Consider the following 21232-nt stretch of genomic DNA (forward strand, 5'->3'; position numbering starts at 1 on the left):
CAAGCGAGATCCTCTTAAAGGCGGTTTCTCCTTGCTGCTGAAAAGCAGTGCACCAGCTCGCAGCTCCGTGGCAGCTTGTGCGAAAACTGAGAGACGCGCCGGAGGTAAAAGGGCTCTCCACCCAGAACAAACCCTCGTGCAAAATCCGTCAGTGTTTCTCTGCCTCTGAACCCCATCTTCTCTCCCTCCCAGGCAGCCGTCTTCTTCGGAGATGTTCTGTCCTCTACTGATAATTACACCGAGTGAGTAAAATCCTTGGCTGCCCTAAACCAGATCGATTGTTTATTTGCGTATGTATTTGAAAATGTCACAGCAGTGTGCGATTGCAATAAAAAAGGCCAACGCCACGCTGGGAATTATTAGGAAGGGAATTGAAAACAAATCAGTCAGTATCATAATGCCCCTGTATAAATCGATGGTGCGGTCTCATTTGGAGTACTGTGTACAATTCTGGTCACCACACCTCAAAAAGGATATTATAGCATTGGAAAAAGTCCAGAAAAGGGCAACTAGAATGATTAAAGGTTTGGAACACTTTTCCTATGAAGAAAGGTTAAAACGCTTGGGGCTCTTTAGCTTGGAGAAACATCAACTGCGGGGTGACATGATAGAGGTTTACAAGAATATGCATGGGAAGGAGAAAGTAGAGAAAGAAGTACTTTTCTCCCTTTCTCACAATACAAGAACTCGTGGGCATTCAATGAAATTGCTGAGCAGTCAGGTTAGAACAGATCAAAGGAGGTACTTCTTCACCCAAAGGGTGATTAACATGTGGAATTCACTGCCACAGGAGGTGGTGGTGGCTGCAAGCATAGCCAGCTTCAAGAGAGGTTTGGATAAAAATATGGAGCAGAGGTCCATCAGTGGCTATTAGCCACAGTGCATATATATATATATATATATATATATATATATATATATATATATATATATATATATATATATATATATATATATATATATATATGGCCACTGTGTGACACAGAGTGTTGGACTGGATGGACTATTGGCCTGATCCAACATGGCTTCTCTTAAGTTCTTATTTCCTGCATTTATGCCCTGCCTTTCTCACCAATGAGTTCCCACTTCCGTTTTATCCTCTCAATAAACCTGTGAGGCGGGGGGTGGGGGTGGGGGGGTGACCTTGCTGGCTTCCATAACAGAGTGGAGATTCAAACCTGGATCTCTCTTCAACTCTGGATGGGGCTGGGTATCTTCTGGAATGTACAGGTGATCTCCAGAAGACAGAGATTAGTTCCCCTAAGGGAAATGGCAGCTGCGGAGGGTGGACTTTTGGGACTTACAACCTGCCGAGGTTCCATCCCTCCCAAACTCTGCCCCCCTCCAGCCTCCACCCCCAAATCTCCAGGAATTCCCCAACCTGGAGTTGGCAACCTGGCTCCAGATCCTAGCAGAACACTCTACCATGCTGCCACCCTTGCTCTCAGGGTGTTCCCCTTAGACTATTCCCCACAGAGGTGCAGGACTAATCGCCTCTGCCTGTCTTCCAGGCTCTCCGGCCGCATCCTGCAAGGGTTTCAGTGCAGTCCTGCTAGCAGGCTGAGCCCCTCTCAGCTGGAGTCCCTGGTCCAGGAAGTGAAGGTGAAACGTGCCAACCTGAGCCAGGAGCAGGTAAGAGGCCAGCCTTGGACAGAGAGAGTGGCAGGATAGATCACTTAGGGGCAATACTCCCTCTAAGCTGTGGAAGAAGAAGAAGATATTGGATTTATACCCTCCACTCCGAAGAGTCTCAGAGCGGCTCACAATCTCCTTTACCTTCCTCCCCCACAACAGACACCCTGTGAGGTAGATGAGGATATTGGATTTATATCCCGCCCTCCACTCCGAAGAGTCTCAGAGCGGCTCACAATCTCCTTTACCTTCCTCCCCCACAACAGGCACCCTGTGAGGTGGGTGGGGCTGAGAGGGCTCTCACAGCAGCTGCCCTTTCAAGGACAACCTCTGCCAGAGCTATGGCTGGCCCAAGGCCATCCCAGCAGGTGTGAGTGGAGGAGTGGGGAATCAAACCCGGTTCTCCCAGATAAGAGAGCTCTGGCTGGCCCAAGGCCATCCCAGCAGGTGTGAGTGGAGGAGTGGGGAATCAAACCTGATTCTCCCAGATAAGAGTCCACGCACTGAACCACTAGACCAAACTGGCTCTCTTGTGAGCAAAAATTCTACTTTGTGAGCTACTCGCATTAAAGTGGTGAGCTGCTGCATCAATTAGTGTGCTCTAAGGTCATCCTTCCTGAGCTAAGACAAAAAATGTGGGAGCCAGAGGCTAAAAAACTGTGAGCTAGCTCACGCTAAGTCAGCTTGGAGGGAACACTGCTCAGGGGTGGCACCTGGTCAGTGGGCTTCACCTCTTGAACAAAGTTCCAAGTCCAGCGGCCCCTTTAAAAACACGGTATAAACTCTCATCCGCACCAACACGGCTACCCCCCTGCTTGTGAGAGTCCTAACGGTGATAATGGTGTCTGGCTTCCTTCCTGCCTCAGCTCTCCTGCATGGCTAAACTTCTCGCCAGAAGCAACCGAGGGGCAAACTTCACCAGCTATCCGGCAGACGTCCTGCTTTTCTACCCGTGAGTGCCTCCGGAGAAGTCCAGGCAGGAATGTTTTGGTTGTTCCTGCAGGGATATTTGCTTAATATTTCAGTTTTGCTCAGTCATAGATGTGTGATGCCAAGCACAGTATTTGCTTAATATTTCAGTTTTGCTTAATATTTCAGTTTGCTTAATATTTGCTTAATATTTCAGTTTTGCTCAGTCATAGATGTGCGATGCTGAGCACAGTAAATAAACCTCCCAAGAAGCACAGAGAGAGAGAGACTTGTATTAATTAAATAGATCCAGTTCATATTCAGGTTGCGGTTGACAGGAGAGAGAGAAGCCTATCTAAAGAGACCTTTCCCTGTCGTGAACGGTCAGCTTGTCTGGCATCCTGCGTGTGGGAGGATGAGGGCATCGCCTCTACAGGAGAGGCTTCTTGTAGAGACCTGGAAGGCCATGGAGGTGAGGGAGAGGACAAAGTGAGAAAGGTGAGATCAGAGAGCAGCCCCCGGGGTGCAGACAAAGAGAAGCATTCCACTCGAGGCGATAACACCTATACACACTTAGAGTGATGTAGCAACACCCATGCCCCACCCCCAATGTCTCACTCCAACAGTTCCTCTCTCCCCTCTTTTAACACATCCCTCATTTCTCCAGATCCTTCAATCTGGATGGCATGTTAGTAAAAGCAAGATATTGGGGGGGGGGGGTTCCCCTGTGGATTCCTTACCCCGCTGGACCCCAATTAACAAAGATTCTGATCTCTTTCAGCCTCGGCGGAGTCGACAACCAGAGCTGTGGAGAATTTTATGCTCTAGCATCCCAAGGGAACCTCTCCCTTTTGGCCAGCGGTTCCACTCAACGGACCAGCCTCCGGGATAATGCGCTGGATTGTTTTGTAAGGGATATATATTTAACAGCTTGAACACATTTATTAGCTGCTTTTCTTCCTTATGGGGCTCAGGGCTGGTTTATGATATGAAGTAAATAAACAAAATGAAGTCCATTAAATTACATGAAACCCGAATTTTAAAATCACAGTTTAGAACTGCTGTAATCTACCGCGGTCCTATATCAAACTGCCTTCAGCTGCCTCCTAAAGATAATGCATGGGATGGAGAAAGTAGAGAAAGAAGTGCTTTTCTCCCTTTCTCACAATACAAGAACTCGTGGGCATTCGATGAAATTGCTGAGCAGACAGGTTAAAACGGATTAAAGGAAGTACTTCTTCACCCAAAGGGTGATTAACATGTGGAATTCACTGCCACAGGAGGTGGTGGCGGCTACAAGCATAGCCAGCTTCAAGAGGGGATTGGATAAAAATATGGAGCACAGGTCCATCAGTGGCTATTAGCCACAGTGTGTGTGTATATATAAAATTTTTTGCCACTGTGTGACACAGAGTGTTGGACTGGATGGGCCGTTGGCCTGATCCAACATGGCTTCTCTTATGTTCTTAAGATGGGAAATGAGAGGGCCAGGTGAGCTTGCTTGGGGAGGTATTCCATAATTGTAGGGCTGCCACCAAAAAGGCCCTGTCTTGTGTATCCACCAGATGAGCTTCTTTGATTGATGGGACAGTTAGGAGAGCCCATCCTTATAGTCTTAACTCCTGGGCAGTGAATATTTTTCTCTTCACTTTTTGAAAGGACATGGAAGAAGCACAGCCCTAAATGGGAAAATAGGTGACTCGGTTCTCACTGCTTGTTTCTCCAGGGCGTGGCAAATGCCTCACTCATCAAAGAGCAGCTTCAAAAGCTCGGGGCTTTTGTGTGTGACATGGATCCAGCCACCATCAGAAATTCTGACCCGGACATCTTGGAGAATCTGAAACTCTGCCCTGATCTTACCGCTCAGCAGCGATTGGCTCTCAACGCCCTCCTGAGCCGCGGGAAGACTCAGTACGGGTGAGCGGGAGGCAGTGTGGCGAAGCGGTTAGAATGTCATCCTAGGATCTGAGAGGTCAGAGTTCGAATCCCTGACCTGCCATGGAGGCTTGCTGAGTGGCCTTGGGCTGTCACACACTCTTGCCGTAGCCTACCTCACAGGGCAGTTGTGTGCAAAAAGGGTAAAGGAGAACCAGGTATCACCACCGCCCTGAGTTTTTTGGGTGACATAAAAGCCTAACTGAAGTGTAGTGCTTTTTCATGTGCCATGTAAAAAGGGCTGCCTGGAAGGAGATTGAGACATGAGAAAGGAAACAAACAAAGGCCGTGTCAAACCTGCCGGTGAACTTTTGGGGGAAGGAGGGTGTTTCAAGTACGTTCCTCCCTGTTTGTATTCTGATGCAAGACTTTCTATTGATGGTTTTGTATATTTCCAGTTACAGATGGATTCTTTTGGCTTTGGAGAGAAGCCTAAAAAACTAATCTGGCAACAATCACGCTCAACGCTATTGCGTAAAACCCATTAGGATCTTTTATTTTCCCAAGGAGTTTTATTCAGCATTACATTTTCCAAATGAACCGTCAAACCCTTGACGCTTTTGAAATTCTGGAATGTTTACGATTTCACTCAAGGTTGGATCCTGTGGCAACACTTTTCTCCCATCCAAATACAAGCCCTGCTTAGTTTCTGAAATCTGACGAGATTGGGCTAGACTGGGCCATCCATGTCAGGTGACAATTCTAGCCTCTGCTTAAAAACCGCCAAAGAAGGTGGGCCCACTGTCTCCCAGGGAAGCCTGTTCCACTGTGTGGGGGAGGGCATGTTTAAATGGCTAAATTCCCCTCCAAAATGGTGCTGGCCAGTAGCCACTGTAAGGTGTCACTTGGGCCTTTGAGAACCGAGTTTTGCTTGTCTGTTTGTGGCGCAGGGAGCCTGCATCCTGGGACGAGGGAACCCTTCAGGCTCTGGGACCACTGGCATTCTACATAAACCGCACCACTTGGGAGTCCATTGACAAGGTACAGGGGAGTGGGGCTGTGTGTTTTGGAAGTGGAGAACTCTGCGAACTCTAAGCCTTCTTAGGCTTCAGAAGGGGGTACGATAGAAAGATAGAAAAGGTTGGGGCACAGAACTTCCTTTCCTTCCTGCTATCCGATGCTATCCTTTTGAAGTAAGATACTATTCTCAAGGATGAGATTCCTTCTCTTTCTCTCGCACACATTGCTGGACTTCTCTTCATGCTGGCATCATGGATGCTGGATGTGATTCCTGCATCCCTTCCCACCTTAGTTAGTTAGATGTCACTCCTATCTCTACTCTATCCCTTACTGTCTAGAATGGAGTTCCTTAATAAAAAGGGCTCTTATTTAGCTTTGAAACTTAAAGGAGGCTCCGTGTACGTCTGTGTCAAGTCAGCAGATTCAATAACGAGTCATTGTTGATACAAAGAAACTACTTTATTGATACTGATACTTGAGGTCTAGGCCAAGCATTGAAAAGACTAAAGAACGTGCTGTAGATACATTGCATATAAGGGGTACTTCAAAGGAATTCCTAAGGGGGGGGGATTATGCAGGGAACATTCACACATTGATGTTACCAATTCGTTCTCAGGCTTGCATGGCCTTGATCGTAGTGGGCTCCTGACTCCCTTCTGTGAGCCAGGCCTGAGAAGGCACAGATAAGACTTTCACATATTTCCATTTCAAAGCAAAGCTACCCTCTACAGGAAAGGAGGGGGTAGGGAGAGCATGAGCTAGCAGCATTTGCTTATACTTTGGTTCTACCCAGAATGCTCTTTGACTGAGCCAGAGTTATAGACAGACTTGACACGTCTGTTTGTTATCAGCATGCACACACCAGAGATGCTGACTCCGCTAAATCGCTCATGGTTTTTCTGGTTATAGCAGACCAGAGAATCCAACAGTACATTGGTTTCCCCCTGCATCACTCCCTCCTTCCTGGTTTTGTATAAGATCTACCCTTGATGTTCCAACTCCCTTCAATGTCCTTTTCTTGCTCAGGAAGAGAGGATGGTCTTCTTCAGGAACGTGGCGGAGGCATTCGACAGCCAGAGCCCTTCCCAGAGACAGAAGACTCTTCTCCTCTTAAAATCTGTGGGGTCCAAATTGGCTTCCCCCGCCAGGAGTAAACGGGCAACGGAAAGTAAGAGGGGGAAAATTATTCCTGGATGGAAATTATTCAGTGCTGGCCGCTCAGAGGAATTCAAAGTAGAGAGTCAGGAGAGGAGAACAGGTCATTCCATATCTGCTGCAAATGATCCAAAATTTGGAACCCGGGAAATCCAACTTCTGCAGGCAGAATAACTTATGATGAGCAAGGGGGCTTGCATTTCACGTAGGACATTGAGCTAAGCCTGCTGAAGTGGTGTGTTGGGATAGTCACAGACATTACAGCTTCGGAAGAGAAGGGATAGAACAGAGCAATGGAAGCTTGGCTTGGGTGAAGGGAAACTTCACACAGAGTTTGGGAACAGGCATGGCGGCAAAGACTCAGTGGGGGAGGAAAGAACAATTTGGGGGAAAGGGGGCAGTTTCGAGCAGTGAAACTGCTGGAAAGGGAGGCTTAAATGAGCCAGGATATATATCAGGTTTGTATTTCCTTTTGAAGAATGCTCTGAACCAGCTTAACCTTGAGAAAGAGAATTCAGGGGCAGGGTAACCAGAGAAGAGAAAGGAGGGTGGAAGAAGGCAGAAAGGGAAAGCCCAGAAAATATTGGGTTTTCCTCCAGGGAGAAAATTAGGGTTGCCTTGCCATCTGTGTTTGGGTGGGCAGGGGGGAGAATGGAACCGGAGGATGTGCGTGGGAATAGTCAAAGTAGGTAGTCGCCTTGGGCGCCACCTGGCCTAGGGTCACCCCATCCCCGACGCCTGACTTTGGCTCCTGACCGCTGCCGCCTTGTCCTCTCCCATCCCCAAGCTGCCCTCCACAAAGCCAAGCCACCCCCCTCTCCCCAGTGTGCGACTTGGTCTCCCACCTCATCCTATCCCGCCACCCTCTTTCCTGGCGTGGCTGGCAAGCACTTCTTCTCACAATTTTTTGTATAACATATCAATTTAAAAAAAAATAAATTAAAAAACCAGTAAATTCAAAATGTGAAAAGTTTCAAGTTTGGCGCTCTTCATTTTCCCTATATTTTTTAATAATGGTGTGTGTGTGCGTGTGCTAGTTGTTGATATGCCTAGGGTGCCAGAAAGCCTAGCTCCGGAGGCTGGCAACCCTTGAGGAAACCTCACTGGGGGCTTCTGGCATGGAGGGAGGGGTCTGCCAAAGGAGGTCTGAGGGCTTTGAAGATTGTGAGCCTAATTTGAAGGGGCCGGGGGTGCAAAGCCAGTGCCGGCATCCTGCAGGCTTGGAGATTTCTCTCGGGCAGAAAGTTCCTCCTCACCTGTGCGTTGCGCCAACAGGCTGCCGGTCCGGCCCGATCACAGCCAGCACCTTGGAGGACCCCCTCTTCATCGTCCAGTACGACAGCATTGAGCAGTTCGATGCCTGTTTGAGCGACGAGGTTTTGAAAGCCAACCTGGCCCCCCTGCTGGAGCAGCCTCTGCCCAAGGAGTACCTGGCCGTGATCAAACGGAAACTGGATGAGGTAAGCGAGTGAGAGATCAGTCGTGAGGATCAAGGTGAATTTCTTGGGCACTCCTTTAGCACAGCTGCATGGGTCATTTTGGAGGGGGGGGGAGATCCATGGGGGGGGGGTCCTTCATCCAAAGAATGCTGCAGCAACCCAATCAGTTTCTGAAGTTTCCTATGAGGATCTGGGGATGTTTAGTCTGGAGAGGAGGCGGCTGAGGGGTGATATGCTCACCATCTTCAAGTACTTGAAGGGCTGTCCTAGAGAGGATGGGGTGGAATTGTTTTCTGTGGCCCCGGAAGGTAGGACCAGAACCAATGGGTTGAAATTAAATCAAAAGAGTTTCCGGCTCAACATTAGGAAAAACTTCCTGACCGTTAGAGTGGTTCTTCAGTGGAACAGGCTTCCTCCCTGGGAGGTGGTGGGTTCTCCTTCCTTGGAGGTTTTTAACAGAGGCTAGATGGCCATCTGACAGTGATGAAGATCCTGTGAATTTAGGGGGAGGTGTTTGTGAGTTTAGAGTGGTTCCTCAGTGGAACAGGCTTCCTCCTTGGGAGGTGGTGGTCTCTCCTTCCTTGGAGGTTTTTAAACAGAGGCTAAATGGCCATCTGACAGCAATGAAGATCCTGTGAATTTAGGCGGAGGTGTTTGTGAGTTTAGAGTGGTTCCTCAGTGGAACAGGCTTCCTCCTCAGGAGGTGGTGGGCTCTCCTTCCTTGCAGGTTTTTAAGCAGTGGCTGGATGGCCATCTGACAGCGATGAAGATCCTGTGAATTTAGGGGGAGGTATTTGTGCATTTTTTGCGTTGTGCAGGCGGTTGGACTAGATGACCCTGGAGGTCTCTTCCAACTCTATGATTCTATGAAGGATTCAGTTCTGCAGATCTGGCTGCAGTGTGGTAGGCTTTCTTGCCGAAACAGATTACTTGCCCTGACCCCTGAAATTTTTCCTGACTGTTCCAGATCTACCCAGATGGGATCCCCGATGATCAACTGAGGCTGCTGAGCTACCTCTCCCGTTTGTACAGCCCAGAGGAGATCCGCAAGTGGAGAGTGACCTCCGAGGACACCCTGGCTGCCTTGCTGAGCTCAGACAACGGGGCCTGGAGGCCGGATCAGGTAACACAGAGACGGGGTTTCTGAGATCAGAAGACATTCTTTCTTTTGTCTCCCTGAATTGATTGGTGCGCTGTTTGCTCCTGCATCTCAAGTAATTATTTATTTCGTTTGCAGTTTTAGCCAGTGCATTTATATCCTGCTTTTCTGACAGTCATTTTCCAAAGCGAATTGTCTGCTTAGAATGTGCGTCTCTTTGGAGCTTTGCTCAAGGCAGTATATAATTAAAATAACAATACAAAACACCAAGCCATTAAGAAAAAAAGACCACCGGGCACAAACAATGTAAATACTATCCACAAAACAGAAGCAGACCATCACATAAAGCTGGTAAGACCAACCACCCTGGGTAAAAAAAGACGTGTTTTGGCCTGGTGCCTGAAAGACAGGTGAGCAGATGCGAGCTAAGGGGCCACCACAGAAAAAGCCCTGTGTCTAGTTACTGCCTGCCTTCCTCTAAAAAGCAGGGCTTAAAAGTCAGATCTTGACAGGTAGCTTAAACAGAGACGGGAAGAGACGGATCTTGACAGGTAGCTTAAACAAGACGGGAAGAGACGGTCCTTCAAGGTCCCCAGCCCCGAGCCGTTTAGGACTTTAAAGGAAAGAAGCAGCTAACTGAATTGTGTTTGCATCAATAAAGGGAAATAATCTGTTCCCTAGTTTGGGACACACAAGAGAAGGCAGTTGGAGGAATGTCCGCTGGACAGTCAGAACTGATACCCAACTGGGCCGGCCTGAGCTCCATCGCTGGTAGCCTTCCTTGAAGAAATGTGGTGCATTTATCCCACATGTGACCCTTCCAGCACCCCAGGCAAGGCGCACACTGCCACCCCGTGCCACAGCCCCTGCTCAGCCCTTTCCAGACTTAGAGGGGACTGGGCAGGGGGCGTGGTGCATTTGCTTGCTTTGGAGGTGTTCAGAGCTGCTGCAAATGTCTTTAAGAAGAGCAGGATGGCGCGAGCGGAGACGGGGATGGGAGGCGCACACCCCCGTTCCCTGTCCTCGTGGCTGGGTGGCACCCTAGACGGCTACCTACCTGGCCTACTTCCATGCACCGGCTGCGCTTATTCTTCCAGCCGGCAACAGAAGAGGCCCCTCCCCTTCCTCCTTCCTCCTGCTCTTCTTTTGTGTCATCTGTCCCACACACCCCTGCAGCAGTGGGAGGGCTTGCCCAGAAATGGAGTGCCATCTTTGGTGGTTCTGCCGGTGAGACCTGTAGTTGGGGAGGATTTTTTTAAATTTTTTCACTCTCTTCCTTGCAGCTCAAGCAGCTGATTTCCACCTACCTGGCGCTGGGGGGCAGGCTCACGGGCCCGTTGCTGAGCACGCTGGGGGGCAGAAACCTCTGCCTTCTGGAGGCCGACCAGCTAGGACTGATCAGCCCAGAATCCATCCGGTAGGTCGCTGCTTCTGAACGGGGCGTTTCCTCTAGAAACAGACACGCGACGTTCTGCGGAGAGCCACCGTATGGCTCAAAAACTGGCTAGTGGAAACGTTTTTAAAGGCCATCCATGAGCCAGGAATTGCATTGCCTTCTGAGGTTATTCAGGCACCTCGGTCTCCTGTCCCCCCCTCTTCCAGAGCCAGTTTGGTGTAGTGGTTAAGTGTGCGGACTCTTATCTGGGAGAACTGGGTTTGATTTCCCACTCCTCCACTTGCAGCTGCTGGAATGGCCTTGGGTCAGCCAGAGCTCTTGCAGGAGTTGTCCTTGAAAGGGCAGCTGCTGTGAGAGCCCTCTCCAGCCCCACCCACCTCACAGGGTGTCTGTTGTGGGGGAGGAAGGGAAAGGAGATTGTGAGCCGCTCTGAGACTCTTCGGAGTGGAGGGCGGGATATAAATCCAATATCTTCATCTACCTCACAGGGTGTCTGTTGTGGGGGAGGAAGGGAAAGGAGATTGTGAGCCGCTCTGAGACTCTTCGGAGTGGAGGGCGGGATATAAATCCAATATCTCCATCTACCTCACAGGGTGTCTGTTGTGGGGGAGGAAGGGAAAGGAGATTGTGAGCCGCTCTGAGACTCTTCGGAGTGGAGGGCGGGATATAAATCCAATATCTCCATCTACCTCACAGGGTGTCTGTTGTGGGGGAGGAAGATAAAGGAGATTGGGAGCCCCTCTGAGACTCTTCGGAGTGGAGGGCGGGATATAAATCCAATATTTTCATCTTCTTCTTCTTCTTCTAACCCCTTCTGTTTTGCTTCCTTTAGGCAAGCGGAGGAATTAGACGTTTCTTCTTGTTCCCAAGCCAAAAAAGACATCCTGTATGAAAAGGCGCGAGTGGCCTTTGCCAGCCAGGAGGGGACTGGGGCTTATTACCCCTTAATCCAGCCCTATCTAGGTAGGTAGCGGATTACAAACCGGTGAACCTGCCTTCTACTGCATCAGACCCGCCCCCCCCCCCCCCTTCAGACTGTCAGGGTCAGAACTGTCTACTCAGACTGGCATTGGCTCTCCAGGGTCTCGCGTCTTTTATGTCACCTCCTTGCTGGGTGTTGTGGTTAAGAGCAGCAGACTCTAATCTGGAGAACTGGGCTTGATTCCCCGCTCCTCTTCCACATGCAGCCAGCTGGGTGACCTGGGGCCAGTCACAGTTCTCTCTCAGAACTCCCTCAGCTTCACCTACCTCACAGGGTGTCTGTTGTGGGGAGAGGAAGGGAAAGGAGATTGGAAGCCACTCTGAGACTCCCAAGTGAAAGGCAAGGTATACATTCTTCTTTCTTCTTCCTCCTCCTCCTCTTCCTCCTTCTCCTCTTCCTCCTCTTCTTCTTCCTTCCTGACCCCTTTTGGCATAGTGGTTAAGTGCACGGTCTCTTATCTGGGAGAACCAAATTTGATTCCCCACTCCCCCACTTGCAGCTGCTGGAATGGCCTTGGGTCAGCCATAGCTCTGGCAGAGGTTGTCCTTGAAAGGGCAGCTGCTGCAAGAGCTCTCTCAGCCCCACCTACCTCACAGGGTGTCTGTTGTGGGGGAAGAAGATAAAGGAGATTGTGAGCCGCTCTGATTCAAAAAGACGGGAGGGGTATAAATCTGTGGTCTTTCTTCCTCCTCTTCCTTCCTCCTGACCCCTTTTAATCAGATGCTCTGTCACTGAGCCATGGCCGTTCCCATACCTTTCCCTTCCCATATCTTTCAAAACCAACCCTTGTGAGAAAGGTGCTTTTTCATGCTAGCATTTTCCTTGTCAGAAGAAGGTGCATTAGAACTGAAGGCAGTTAAAGGCGTGCTTCTGGAGTAATTCCACTCCCTGTTCCAACACCCTCAAGAGTTGTTTCTCTTCTCCTCCTCTCTTTTTAAAGGTGGAGCACCTGTGGAAGATCTGAGAAAGCTGGCTAGATCTCAGGTGGCAATGGACATCAATACCTTCACGAACTTGAAGCCTGAGGAATTAAAAGTCAGTTATCTTGTTTTTTGTATTTTTGTATCATTTGTGTGTGTGCGCACCTGGAAGCTATGGCGAACCCTGGTGATTGACCCCATGGGCTTGGAGGATATTCAGGGAGGTGGCTGAATAAAGCCTGCCCCTGCCTCCCAGATCGGTATTCCAAGGAGGTCTCCCATCCAAGTTCTTACTAGACTCTGCTTAGCTTCTGAGATCTGATGGCATCAGTTATATTGAAAAACTAGGTTGTGAGGAACTGGTCAGGGTCAGCTGCAGTACTCAGTCTGAGCTCTCTGCTCATGACCTGAGTTTGATCCCGGCGGAAGCTGGGTTCAGGTAGCTGGCTTAAGGTTGACTCTGCCTTCCATCCTTCCAAGGTCGGTAAAATGAGTCCCCAGCTTGCTGGGGGGAAAGTGTAGATGACTGGGGAAGGCAATGGCAAACCACCCCGTAAAAAGTGTGCCGTGAAAACGTTGTGATGCGACATCAACTCAGAGCCAGAAACGACTGGTGCTTGCACCCTTACCTTTTTATGATTAAAAGGAACCGCAAAGGTTTTCTTGGGGATATCACAGTTGAAACGCCAGCTCCCCCAACAAAATTTCTATATACAGCTGCTTTTCAAACCAATTCAGCATTTAGGATAATTAAGAAGCAAGCCTGTTGAATTTACAGCATTGTTAAATTTATGCTTAAACGTGTTCATTTTCCTTCTTCTTTTAAATTCAGGGATCACATTCTGTTTCCTCTGTATTTGAGCCTTTCAGATTTTTTCGTCCCAAAGCCAATGCGTTCTTTAGACTTTTCAGGAAGGTGCTGTTTATTACCTTTAAAGCCCTATATGGCCGAGGACCTGCCTACCGTAGGGACCGCCTCTCTCCATATATCCCCCAGAGAGCACTGAGATCTAGTTCTCAAAATCTTCTAAAAATCCCTGGACCAAGGGAGGCCAAACTGAAAACAACGAGGGAACAGGCCTTCTCAATAATGGCTCCCCACTGGTGGAATCAACTGCCAGAAGAGGTGCGAGCCCTGCGGGGCTTGTAAAACTGTCCTTTTTCAACTGGCCTATAAGATGGAATCCTGAAAGTGACATCTAACCATCTATATATATATATATACTGTACTGTAGTACCTTTCAATCTGTAGTGGTTTTAATTAATTTATTCATCTAATGTGTTTTAATTGTATCTTATTGTATTATTGTATTGTATCATTGTATTTTATAATCATGGTACACTCCATGTCTTGTGAGCCGCCCTGAGCCTGCCTCGGCGGGGAGGGCGGGATATAAATAAAAGCTTATTATTATTATTATTTTAATTTCTTTCAAAACTCTGTTGCAGAAACTGAGTGTGCAGGACGTGAAAGATTTGCTCGCGGTCCACCTGCCCGACCTGAAAGGCGTTGAAAACCACCCTTCGGTGGCCATGTGGATCAAGAGCCACCTTCAGGCTGAGCTGGACACTTTGGGGATCGGTCTCCGAGGAGGGCTGATGGGCCCCTCCCCGTCTGGCAGCACCGAAGTGGGGGGGACAATAGCCGTCTCCCCCATCATCCCCACTGTGCACTCCACCTTGTCCCCCACAAGCATCACAGCTATCTCTGACGCAAAAGCCACAACGTTCTCCAACGCAAGCATGTTCCCATCAGTTTCCACTGCCTCCTTTACAACTCCCCTCTCCAAAGTCACTCTAGCCACTGATGAAACGTTTGCTTCCACTGAACGCACCAACACAACTGCCATGGATATGCATCCTGAAACCGCCGTCCCCACCGACACGACAACTTCCAACATTACAGCAGTTTTGGAAGATACCATCGATGGGTCTCTGGGTCCCACCACTGCCGGTTCCCACCACACCAGTGCGACTGCCACCAACGCCACGTTGGCGTCTCATAACGTCGCAACCAGTGGCACAGTTCTTGATGTTGACAGAGGTGTGAGCCCGGTGACGTCCATCGACACCATAACCGTCTCCTCCGACGTCACAACCGATGGGGCTTTTGTTCCAACCGTTGCTTCTCGTGTCAACACAACTACCTCTGTCAACACCGCAGCAGCTCCCACCGACATCACAACGACTCGGACAATTCTTCCTTCCGTTGCCACGAATGCCAGTGTGACCAGCGCCCCCAATGTGGCCATTTCCCACACACCAACTCACAGTGTCGACCACGTGGCCACCACTCCTAACCTGACTGTGACCACGGCACCCCCTGTCCCTCTGCTGAATGCCACAGTCTCAGCGTCCCACAGCACAACCCCGGTAACGAGTGGGAAAATCCCAGCTGCTTCCGGGAGGACTACTGGCCAACCTCGGACTACAGGCCCTGCAGCCCCTGAGAGGGCGACCACCAGCAGAGCACCTCCCAAAACAAAGCCACAGCCGCACCCGACGCCAAATGGCTACATCAACGTGAGGCCTCTAAGCGGTGAGTCACTGTGGATGCAGCATCTGGAAACTTTCTACCGACTCGGGGGGCAATGTTTCCTCTAATCTGAGTCAGTGTGAGCTAAACTCACAGTTTTTTAGCCTCTGGATCACACATTCTTGACTTTGCTCAGGAAAAATGGTCCCAGAGTAAACTAATGGATGCAGTAGCCCGCAATTTGAATGTAAGTAGCTCACAACGTAGCAGTAGTAGCCCCGTGGTGCAAAGTGGGAAAGCTGCAGTACTGCAGTCCGAGCTTTCTGCTCATGACCTGAGTTCGATCTTGGCGGAAGCTGGTTTAGGTAGCCGGCTCAAGGTTGACTCAGCCTTCCATCCTTCCGAGGTCGGTAAAATGAGTCCCCAGCTTGCTGGGGGGAAAGTGTGGATGACTGGGGAAGGCAATGGCAAACCACCCCGTAAAAAGTCTGCCGTGAAAACGTTGTGAAAGCAACGCCACCCAGAGTTGGAAACAACTGGTGCTTGCACAGGGGACCTTTGAATTCCTTCCTTTTCCAGAAGAGCCCTGTGGTGCAGAGTGTTAAAGCTACAGTACTGCAGTCCTAAGCTCTGCTCATGACCTGAGTTCGATCCCCGGCAGAAGCTGGGCTTTCAGGTATCCGGCTCCAGGTTGACTCAGCCTTCCATCCTTCCGAGGTCGATAAAATGAATCCCCAGCTTGCTGGGGGGAAAGTGTAGATGACTGGGGAAGGCAATGGCAAACCACCCCGTCAAAAGTCTGCCGTGAAAACGTTTTGAAAGCAATGCTACCCCAGAGTCGGAAACGACTGGTGCTTGCACAGGGGACTACCTTGACCTTTTTAGCTCGCAGAGTAGAATGTTTGCTCACAAGACTCTACAGCTGCTTCTTTGTGAGCAGAGGGTGCTGGGTTCAATCCCCGGCGTCCCTGGTTGAAAGGACCAGGTAGCAGGAGATGTGAAAGCCTGGGAACCCCTGCCAGTCTGAGCAGATGGTACGGACCTCAATGGACTGAGGGGGCCAGATTCAGTGCGAGGGGAGTCTCCAAAGAGGGGGAAATGCTAGCCTTGATGGATCGAAGGTCCGATTCAGTATGAGACAGCTCCGTGGTACCCCATTCTAGAAGGTGTTGATTTTATTCCACTCGGAGTCAAAGAGTTCTATTCAAAACTATATGGAAAAATGTTTTGAGAGGGGATTGGATAAACATCTGGAGCAGAGATCCACCAGTGGCTATTAGCCACAGGGTATAGATGGAACTCTCTGTCTGGGGCAGTGATGCTTTGTATTCTTGGTGCTTGGGGGGGCACAGTGGGAGGGCTTCTAGTGTCCTGGCTCCACTGATGGACCTCCTGATGGCACCTGGTTTTTTTGGCCACTGTGTGACACAGAGTGTTGGACTGGATGGGCCATTGGCCTGATCCAACATGACTTCTCTTATGTTCTTATGAGACACAGAGTGTTGGACTGGATGGGCCATTGGCCTGTTCCAACAGGGCTTCTCCTATGTTCTTATGTCTGGGGCAGTGTTTCTCTCTATTCTTGGTGCTTGGTGGGGGGGGGGGGGCAACAGAACGAGTGCTTCTGGTCTCTTGGCCCCACAGATGGACCTCCTGATGGCACTTGGGTTATTTTGGCCACTGTGTGACACAGAGTGTTGGACAGGATGGGCCATTGGCCTGATCCAACAGGGCTTCTTTTAGGTTCTTAATGAGGTAACAATCACCTTGTAGTGCGGGACGATTCTGCCCACTTTCTGCCCCCTGTGAATTGGGTACTTGCGTGGGGGGGGGGATCTAGGAGGGCTTCCACCTGAACCACCCAGAATGCCATGTTGATGTGGGTTCCTCTTGCTTCTTGTCTTCTCTCTCCAGCCTCAGCGTCCTCCCCGTCTCTCAGCTGCCTTCTCCTGATGCCCTCCATCGCAGCGGGGCTCTCGGTTCTCGAGAGGCTTTTCTGAGATCACCGTCGCTGGAGCTCCTTGGCCAGACGGCCTCTCCCTCTCCCTTCCCTGGCGGTTACTGGTGACTGACAAGTAGCACGGCCACTTCAGAATTCTACAACAGAACCGGGTCAACCTCAGCCTTTTCCAGTCTACATGTCCCACCTATCTTCGGGCACCTGGCAGCCAATGTTTTGCAGTGCTCAGCAGTCATACGAGAAGCTGTGTTTTTCCTCTCTCTCCCCTCTGCCGTTCCCTGAGTTCTCCTCAGTGAACCAGAAATTAGGGCAGGAAAACCATCTGGATCTTGTGAGGGTCACAGAGCTCGTGGTCATCAGTGCTTCTGGATCTGTCCCCAGCAGGGAGAAGAAAGAGACTGAATAGGCAGATACTGCTTTGCAGCCAAGCCGTTGGGTCTCGGGGAACAAAAGATTCATCCTAGGGGTTGCCAGTCTCCAGGTGGAACCCGGAGTCTTCCAGGAATTCTGGTGGGTAAACTAGAGGACCGTGGACTGGACTCTAGAATAGTCGGACGGAGATGGGACTGGTTGGAGAATCGCACTCAAAAGCGTACTATTATTCCCATTTTGTCCCTGTGGCATTAAAAACCATGGAACTATGATATGATAGCTAAAATGACAGATAATCTGTTTCAATTTAAACGCCCAAACTCTTACTGTGATCTCCCAATTATTTGGCTCCTGATTTTGGACCATCACTCTTTGCAAAATGAAATTCCTCATCTGACTGAGGCCCTATAAGAAGAGCCCTGTAAGCTCTTGGAGGGTTAGCTACATCAGGGGGGTGGGGCCTAATATACAAAGGAGTTCCTGCTTCAAAAAAAGCCCTGGACATAAATGTCCACATGGGAGCAGTCAATGCATTATCAGAGAGGAGTTGACCAATGAAAAGATTATTCTTTGGACTTACCAAACTTTGGGGCCCAAGTAGGGTTGCCAAGTCCAATTCAAGAAATATCTGGGGACTTTGGGGGTGGAGCCAGGAGACATAGGGGTGGAGTCAGTAGCAAGGGTGTGGCAAGCATAACTGAAATCCAAAGGGAGCTCTGTTTATCACATTTAAAGGGACCGCACACCTTTTAAATGCCTTCCCTCCAAAGGAAATAATGGATAGGGGCACCTTCTTTGGGGGCTCATAGAATTGGACCCCCTAGTCCATTCTTTTTGAAATTTGGGAGGTAATTTGGGGAGAGACACTGGATTCTATTTAAAAAAATGGTGCCTCTATCTCAAAAAACAGCCCCCCCCCCAGAGCCCCAGATACCCGCAGATCAATTCTCCATTATTTTCTATGGCAATAAGTTCTCAGCAGACATTTCCCTCCCCTCCTCGCTTTCTGATGACCCTGAAGCGGGGGGAGGGCCTCCAAACCGGGGGATCCCCTGCCCCCACCTGGGGATTGGCAACCCTAGGCCCAAGTGACATCCTCCACACCTCAACCTGTGAAGATGTTGGTGTGCTAGTAATCAAAAGGTGTGCAGGGAAGAGACAAAAGGGGACCTTGTCTGTTCATGCAGAGTGTGAGCAAAACCTCCCTTCAGGGGGCTTGTCTCAGTTCCAAAGGGCTTGAAGGGCTGGATTCAGAATTAGACCAAGTCCAATTCAAGAAATATCTGGGGACTTTGGGGGTGGAGCCAGGAGACATTGGGGGTGGAGCCAGGAACAAGGGTGTGACAAGCATCATTGAACTCCAAAGGGAGTTCTGGCCATCACATTTAAAGGGACAGCACACCTTTTTAAATGCCTTCCTTCCATAGGAAATAATGAAGGATAGGGGCACTTTCTTTGGGGGCTCATAGAATTGGACCCACTGGTCCAATCATTTGGAAACTTGGGGGGTACTTTGGGAAGAGGAAAATTTGGTGCCTCTACCTCAAAAAACAGCTCCCCCAGTGCCCCCGAAACCTCCAGATCAATTCCCCATTATACCCTATGAGAATCGATCTCCACATAGGGAATAATGAAGTGCTCAGCAGATGTTCCTCCCCTCCCCGTTTCTGGCATTCTGAAGTGAGGGATTGGCCTCTCTACTCATGAGTTGCTGCCAACTTCTTCCAAGTAACACAGACCCCCCCATCCCAAGAGGAAGCCTTTCCAGTTGGAGACTGGAGCCTCGGAGGGGGAAAAAAATCACATGGTGGCTTTGGGGGCGGGGCTTCCCCCCACCGGCCAGCTGACTGGGGGCGGGAAGGAGCCTGGGAAAGCGGAAGAACCCCCGCTGGGATCTGGGGATTGGCAAGCCTACTCTGCCTCTTCCCCGCAGCTTTGTCCAAGGGGCTTTTGAAAAGGGGTCTGCAGGCTGCAGCGAGGCCCATGGGGGCATGTGCTCCAACTCTGAAATAATCGGCAAGCCCCCCCCCCCCAAGATTTTGAATGCCCCAGGGGCCTCCACAGGGTTTCATCCGGCACTGCCGTGTTGGTCTGTGAGGCCCTCATGTCACTGATATCCCCCTTTCTCCCCAAAGAGGACCCAAGAAGACACACATCTTTCTCCTGCTCCCCACTTTGTGTTCACACCAAGCTTCCAAAGCAACATCGACCAAAATCCGCCAACCCAATCACATGTGCAATGATGAATCAGAAGCCGTGCTGGGCTAGGCTGCCAACATCGGGCCGGTGGGGGGGACCTCCCCCCGCGTCGCTGGCGCAATGACGTCGCCCATTAGGATCCGTGCTTTGGAACCATGTTTTTTGAAAAATAAGATATTGGATTTGTATCCCGCCCATCACTCTAAATCTCAGAATCTCACAGCCGTCTACAATCTCCTTTACTCCCCACCCCCCACAACACCCTGTGGGGTGGGTGGGGCTAAGAGAGCTCTGACAGAAGCTGCCCTTTCAAGGACAGAGGCTCAGAGCGGCCTACAATCTCCTTTACTTCCCCCCCCCCCCACAACAGACACCCTGTGAGGTGGGTGGAGCTAAGAGAGCTCTCCCAGAAGCTGCCCTTTCAAGGACAACTCTGCTAGAGCTAGAGCTGACTCAAGCCCATTCAGGCAGCTGCAAGTGGAGGAGTGGGGAATCAAACCTGGTTCTCTCAGATAAGAGTCTGTGCATGTAACCACTACACCAAACTTGCTCTAAAAGTTATGGAGGAGTGATTTTCATGGAGCAAACTGTGGCCCTGGACATGATATGTGGATTGTTGGTAAGTATGAAGCGACCCGACACAAAAAAGCCAAGAATCCATGGGAATCTGTGGTCTCTATTTTTTTACAGCATGATGTTGCCATGAATTGTGTTTCTGTGATCTCTGTGATGCAAATCGTGGACAAAGGAAAAACCCAGTGAGGATCAATGAGGATCCGTGCTTTAAAACCATGTTTTTGCAGAATGGCGTCACAGCAAAGCAATGGATAGACAATTTCTGGGGTTCAAGCTCTGCCTGCAGAAATGATATATGATGTGATGGTGAGCCTGGATGGAGGGGGATCCAAATAAAAAATCATAAGGATCCATGAGTATCCATGGTCCAGAACCTTGTTTTTGCTCCATGGCATTGCCATGAAGCTGTGGAGCCGTGTGTTCTGAGGTTCCTCATTGAACATATGAAGCTGTCTTATATTGAATCAGACCCTCTTTGGTCCATCAAAGTCAGTATTGTCTACTCAGACTGGCAGCAGCTCTCCAGGGTTTCAAGCTGAGGTTTTTCACGCCTACTTGCCTGGACCCTTTTGAGTTGGAGATGCCGGGGATTGAACCTGGGACCTTCTGCTTACCAAGCAGATGCTCTACCACTGAGCCACCGTCCCTCCCTCCAGAACTGTCAACTCAGACTGGCAGCGGCTCTCCAGGGTTTCAAGCTGAGGTTTTTCATGCCTTCTTGCCTGGATCCTTTTGAGTTGGAGATGCCAGGAATTGAACCTGGGACCTTCTGCTTACCAAGCAGATGCTCTGCCACTGAGCCACCGTCCCTCCCCTTCTTCTATGCGGGATGAGCCAATGAAGGGGTTTCTCTTCATCTCACTGCCTAACCTACTCTGTAGGATTGTGATGACAGTTGGGAAGATTTTAGCTTTTGGCATCAGCGGGGAGGGGGGCAGCAAGATCACAAGAGACACAGCAAGGAGGAAAACCCAACATTTATTTTGCACAAGACATCTGGGCAACAGAGGCAGAAAAGCGAGTCTTGCTTCTTAACCAACTTTGGCAGTTTCCCTTCTTTCGTCCCTCCTTCTTTTATGTGGTTCTTGTGCTTGCTTGTCGCTGGGTTCAAGGGGATTAATCCTGCCATGCTCCCTGCTAAATAAGTTACAAAGCCAGCATGCTAGTCCTCAAGAGACACTTCTCCCTGGGATTTCTAGACTGACGTATGTAAGTCTAGATT

The sequence above is a fragment of the Heteronotia binoei genome, chromosome 20 (assembly GCF_032191835.1).
Source record: "Heteronotia binoei isolate CCM8104 ecotype False Entrance Well chromosome 20, APGP_CSIRO_Hbin_v1, whole genome shotgun sequence".
NCBI lineage: Eukaryota > Metazoa > Chordata > Lepidosauria > Squamata > Gekkonidae > Heteronotia > Heteronotia binoei.